This window comes from Chenopodium album, chromosome 8, assembly GCF_948465745.1.
Source record: "Chenopodium album chromosome 8, dcCheAlbu1.1, whole genome shotgun sequence".
Lineage (NCBI taxonomy): Eukaryota > Viridiplantae > Streptophyta > Magnoliopsida > Caryophyllales > Amaranthaceae > Chenopodium > Chenopodium album.
The window spans coordinates 76,465,804-76,472,707 of record NC_137841.1 but is presented as its reverse complement, the minus strand read 5'-3'; the positions used below and the strand labels follow the sequence as shown (position 1 = coordinate 76,472,707).

The 6,904-nt window shown below is 31.5% G+C and overlaps 1 pseudogene; it reads left to right on the top strand.

The window, feature by feature from the left end:
- Positions 1-822: 822 nt before the first annotated feature.
- On the top strand, positions 823-1,200 carry LOC145555530 (14 kDa proline-rich protein DC2.15 pseudogene; annotated as a pseudogene).
- Positions 1,201-6,904: the final 5,704 nt, after the last annotated feature.

Below are 6,904 nucleotides of genomic sequence, written 5' to 3'. Positions count from 1 at the left end.
AAATTCAGGTCTTATATATCTAATTCACTAGGCAAATTTACTTACAAATCAAACATCTAACCATATCAATAAGGTAGTTTAAAATTAATTAGTCTCGTCTCACCTTGAATATTTGAATGAAAAATTAACCCAAATATATATACGCACACCACATTGCGAAGTTTGAAATAGAAGTCAATCAATATACAACTCCTCTTAAAATTTTGTGAGAACTTATTTGTAAACTTGCTTTCAACCCAATAAACCAAATAATCACTACAGTAATACTCAATTCTTATCCAATTAAACCACATAATTAAAATGTACTCATGCAATTAATTAATAAGAAGATTTCACTAGTAGGCTAAGCTTGTAGCCAATTTAGTTCAAAAGGAGTGATTCAAGTTTAGACAACTAAGGTTTTTTTTTTTTTTTTTTTTTTTTTTTTTTTTTTTTTTTTTTTTTTTTTTTTTTTTTTGAGGGAAACTAAGGTGATAACCTAAGCTAGTAGCAAAGACCCCATATTATATCTTTTCACTCCCTCTTGTTATTTTTGTTAAAATTATATTCCACTTTTTTTGTAAGTATTATTAATAATATATTTTTATAATATACAATTTATTTAGGTTTTCCAAGTGTTTCTTAAGGACCAGTGTAGCACATGGGTGCTAATTAATTTTTTACACAAACTTACAAACAAATCCTACTCATACATTTTTAACCCTTTTCATGACTCCAACCCTTTATAAACACACCAACACAACCCCTATTTCCCTCACTCAACAACAAACCTTCTTTCAAACCCTTACCTTAAACTACATCCCCTAACCAATAATTCTCATCATGGCTACCACCACCAAGCTCATCGCCGCCATCCTCATCCTCTCCCTCGTAACCCTATCACCCGTGTGCAACGCGTGTTGTGGTAGTTGCCTTACTCCCCCACCAGTTACCCCTAGCACGGGCAAATGCCCTATTGACACACTCAAACTCGGTGTATGTGCGGATGTACTAGGGCTAGTCCACGCCGTGATTGGTAGCCCACCCTCTGGTACTCCATGTTGTGCCCTAATCAAAGGTCTTGCTAACATCGAAGCCGCTCTTTGCCTTTGTACTGCCATTAAGGCTAACATCCTTGGTATCAACTTGAATGTGCCTGTTACCCTAAGTGTTCTCCTTAGCGCTTGCCAGAAAGATCTTCCAGAAGGATTTAAGTGCTAATTATTATCAATGTTGTTCATTTTATTTATGCATGGAAAATTACAACAACATAAAAAAAAAAAAATATTACTGAATTATATGATAGCTCATGATTTTTAGCTCTCATATAATATTCATTTATGTATTCATAATTCATGCATACCTAGCTTATAGTAAAATTATGTATAAATGTTCATAATATTGTGAACATTGATATATAACTCTATATTGCTAGGGTTTTTTTCTTTTTCTATTTGACATTGTTATTGCATGATTTGCTTGTATTATTAATTTGAATGTACTATTTACTAGACTTTTAATATAATCATGTTATTGTTTTTTTATTTTTTATTTAATTTTGTTAATAGTTGTTTTTGTTTTTATTGTGATTTAGTTTTGTGTTTAGAGTCCCCTTGCTACATGCACCAGTGATTCAGTGCATGTGAATTGTTTCCAGTAAGATTTTCTTTGTTCATTGACCCACATCTTTTCTATCGTGTGTGGTACGGTGTACGTGTATGTATTTTTTTTTTTTTTTTTTTATATATTATTATTATTATTTTATTTTTTTTTATTTTTTTTTTACGGAATGTATCTAATTTCTGATGTATGTACAATATTAAGCTTTATGTATTTTGTTTGAGCCACTTTTATTTGTGTTTGGTACGTTACAAAAATGACAAATCAAATAAAATAATGACAATGGAAATTTGGCATATAATGTGGTTCTAACAACGTTTGGTGCATATATACTTTGTATAATATATGTGGAGTATGTACGATACTTGGTATGAGTTTTCTATTCAAATAGCGACTGTTTTATATTAAATCTATTTTATGTGTATTTATAATACACACTTTTTCTTTTAAAAACATATGCATTTTGTTTTATCAATTTTCGCTTAATAGCCTAAAAAGGAAATTTCCTTAAAGTCCTTAACTTAAAAATTAAATTATAATGAAGTATATTAGGACTGCGGCATTAATATACTATGTATAGTAGTATATGGTAGAAAATTAAAGAAGTTTCGATTTTAGGGAAATTTATTTATTGGAAAAGTATTGTGTAGAACGGACTCACGTGAGTCCAATCATACAAAAAGAAAATTTAATTGTTAGAAATTAAATAATAATGGTCAGATATTAGATAATAATTATCAGAAATTAGATAATAAGTGTCAGAAATTAGATAATATTGGTCAGGTATTAGATAATAAGTATCAGAAATTAAATAATATTGGTCAGATACTAGATAATAAGTATCAGAAATTAGATAATAAGTGTCAGAAATTAGATAATATTGGTCAGGTATTAGATAATAAGTATCAGAATTTAGATAATATTGATAAGGTGTCAGACATATATACCCTGTAAGTGTTGTTGAAGTTTATGGAGGAATCAGACCACCAAAAGTATTATTGGAGGAAAGAAGTCGATAATTAACAACATCGACCGTCTTCATCAATCTCTATTAATGGTGAAATGGCGACAAAGATTAAAGAAGTGTATACAGAAAAGACAGAAAGAGGCGCAACAATGGCAAAATAAGAAGAGAGAGAACAAAGCCAGGAAAACCAGCAAAATTGTTAAAATAGCTTAAAAGAGGTGCAACAATGGCGAAATAAGAAGAGGGAGAATTAGAAGAAAACCAACAAAATTGGAGGAAAGAAATTGATTACAACATCAACCGTCTTCAATCTCTACTAATGGCGACAAAGATTAAAGGATTTGGGAATGGCAGCGAAAGCGGATGGTGGAATGGGCTGACTTGGGTGGCAGTGGGTGGGGGATGATTGTCTGCATTATAAACTCGACTCATGTGAGTCCGTTCTACACAAAACCTTCTGTTATTTATTTTATCTATATTCGATACATTAAAGAGAATTTAAATAAAATCAACTCAAATATGATGACCTATAAGGCTATAGAAAGAGACTAATATGTGTTCAGCAGCACCATGATTGGTTCGACACTAGATTAAAGAATATAATCTAATCCTTCAAGCAGTTTGAGGGATCATGATATGTTATTGATAGAGTATAAAACATATTCCTGGGCCTCAACCATCAGCTTAAACTTTTGGTTGAGTTGGTTCTTTAACATGGTATCGGAGCCAAAGTGACATAGAGGTCACGAGTATAAAAATATTCTTGTGCCTCAACCATCAGCTTAAGGCTAGCACCAAAATTAATAATGCCGAAAATGAGACTATTTACTTTGTATTTAGATTAAGACTGATGCAATTATGGAGGGTCAAGGATTGACAATACATATTCAACCTAACATACTGTTGCGGTGTTGCCAACATTATACAGCTATCTGCAATCTCATCAACTGATATTTTACATATCTTTTACTAGAGAAAATGGTCTATTTCGTTCTTTCCATGCAACTAGCGGAGGCATATATAAAAAATGTAATTACTTGCATAGTATGAAGGCTATTTTTAAATATAAAGAAAAAAAATATATACTCCGGACTCTGTAGTAAGTGGTGGCCAACTTAACCTAGCCATCATTTACTCTCACTTAATAGTGCTTATATTTCATTATTATCATGTTATAGACCGACACGTGTAATTCATGCGTAAATGATGCTTGTGAACTTCAATCACAAGCACAACAATTAACTATTGTGTTGTGTGTATCCTCAAGCGCGACTGTGCGAGCACCATGCACGGTGCTTCATGGTGCTCGAGGGTTCAGTATAGAATTGCCCCACCAGCCACAAGGTACTACAAGATTAGACATAAAGAAAATAGTAACAAAAAAATTGCACCTTTATATTTTTATTATTATCACAGATTCACAGACATGTGATCCTCTCTCATTCTTTCATGTCTCTCTCACTTTTCATCTTGTTCTTGTGACCTTGTCCGTTGCTACTTGTGTTTGTCTCATTCTCTCTAACACAAGTTTGAATATATCATTGTTAGGCAGAGATTTTAATTTGTTCGTTAGCCTCATAACAACCATATATATGTGATATTTAAACCTTTATCTCATTGAAATTACTACGTTGTATTTTCATAGAATAAAACACTGCCCTTATAAGTTACTCGAGATCGTAATTGAAAAAAAAAAATTCAAAATCTTTCTATTCCTCCTCACGATCTTTAACGTAACTACAGTACACCTGGGTGTGTATAAGAATTTTCACTGTCTATTTTTTCATTATGTGTTTCTCCTCTTGGTCCGACCTACAAATAATGTGTGTTATCATATCGTTGTTATTATTATGTCATATACTCCCTCATCTCTCGTTATTAGAATGTTACTTTTTGTACTGTTAACTTTTTCCCATACTTTCTTTAACGCTACACTACACTCCACTTAATGCTCCATATATATATTTTTACCACCTTTAAAGGTCATGACAGTTTACTATTTTTAGGATGGCAGAAAAAAATTAACATTTTTATGTAAAACCTTTAATTTGGGTCTCAATAATACAGTTCAATGGGGTTAAATTGTGAAAGGTGCTACAAAACAAGGACATTCATTTTGGACCTAAGTTGCATGCAATGTAGTATAGTAACATTGCGAAACATGTTTGTGCATGAGATGATCTATCTAAGGCTGTCTTATGAGCATACCATTCATTAGAATATATGTCTGTTATTGGACATCATAGGATAACGTGTAGCGACACGTGTCATCTATTGGGTGGGGAATACTAGATAAATCTACTTCAATTCGTATTAGAAAGGGAAAGAATGATGTATGGATGAATGCCAAGCGTATCTAACGATCATACTAAAGACATTATTCCTAAGATGGATCCTATCTACGTTCTAGGCTAACCTGGCCATGCAAATGCCCAATTACAAAGGGTATATATCTATTGTATTTTAGATAGGATTTGCTATTTAGGTAATAAAATCGTTTCATATTAGAAAATTAAATAAATAAATTATATATATAAAGATAAAGGTCACAGAGTAAAATCTATTAAATTAGTCTAAATTTAATTTATGTTGGAACGAGATAATAAAATCATATTCATATACGTATGTACAAGATCGAGTATTAATACTGATAATAAATTGATATTGATCACTCGTGAATTAATTGTGTCTATTCGAAATAAAAGATTTAATTATCGATGTATGATAGATATCTATATCTATATCTATACTTAGTATTTAAAAACACAAACCATAATTTTTCATATGACACATGTCATCACAAGTCACTCACTACCACACATGACACATGTCACCCCTTTTAATCTTTTAGTTTAAGTCTTTATACATTCTATAACTTGCAAATTCAATTATGAAAATGAAGTGTTTCATTTCCATCATAATAAAATAAAGTTGAACCAATTAATATACATCACATAAACATATGAATTGAATTATATAAAAATTGTCTTTTCAACTAATAGACTTAAAATATAACTTAAACCAATATGTCATTTCATATCCTATAGTCTTCATGTATATATATGTAACTAAATTCTTTTATTTTTTTCCCCATTTCTACCCTCATTCTTTTTTTCCTTTTAAGTTTTAGCAATGAAACAATTAGTTCGTATTTCATATCACAAGTTTCAACTACTGAAAAACATACCTACATATAAAATAACCTAAATATGAACCCGTGCATCGAACGGGCCAAAATGCTAGTTACTGTTAAAAGTTAGATATTATGTTAAAAGTTATTGTGTGTGTATATATATTGTTGCTATAATAATTTCTATATTAATATATGTATAGGAATATCACATTATTAGTGACGATGATGGCTTGGTTTTTGTTGTTAAATAAATCCAATATATGCTAATTTACAATTGATTGATATCATGAAGACAATTAAGTAAATTTCCACGAATTCGACTTGTTTTTTGTTTGCTTATTGTGTTTCTTTCAAGCTCAAATATTGTTTAATGCAACAATTTACATCTAAAAGCTTTATTTCCTTTAGGTTGATATGTATATGTCACCTCCCAATTATCATTGAGTTCAAAAGCGTCTAATTCGACCTCCATTCTTTGGATCTACTCATTTTGTTATCAGTACGCCGTGACAGCTTGCTTGAAAGAGATAGGATTCTGAGACGACTTTGTCAAAGTACGTAGAAAGAAAACTACGAAAGGAAGGTTGTAACTGCCGCATTGGCCGTATTGGCAATGTGCGCAGCACTGCAACGTTTGATTCATAACTTGGTCTTGAGGTCACAAAGCCCTCGAACCTACTACGGTTTGGTCGAGGTCGAGGTCTAGATGCATGATCCATTTCTTTAGAGGCATTTCATTTAAGACCAGGGGTTTAATTTGGGTTTGGAAATTAATAGGGCCGGACTTCACATAGTTTCTTTATCGACTTATCTATACACTTCAATAAACTGAATTAATTATTATATTCATAACTTGAATATCAAACATATCTAATTATTTAAGGACCCGATACATCGCCATGAGTCCAGGACTAATAACTAGTTACAAAAAAGGCAACTTAGGGCATGTCCTCATTGACTGAACTCAACTGAACTGAACTAAACTGAAATGAATATTTTATAAGAGAAGGAAATTAGGAGCTGAATTGAATTTCAACGTATGAGAACAGACCCTTAGTTTTCGATTTCTTGCAAGAGTGGTAACTCGTGCCCTTAAGAGTAAAATAGTAAATACGGTTCACAAATCAAGATATACTTATATGGATTGGATTACAAAGCTATATATGGAAACCATGCTATGTGTCTCTCAATTATATACTTGTATG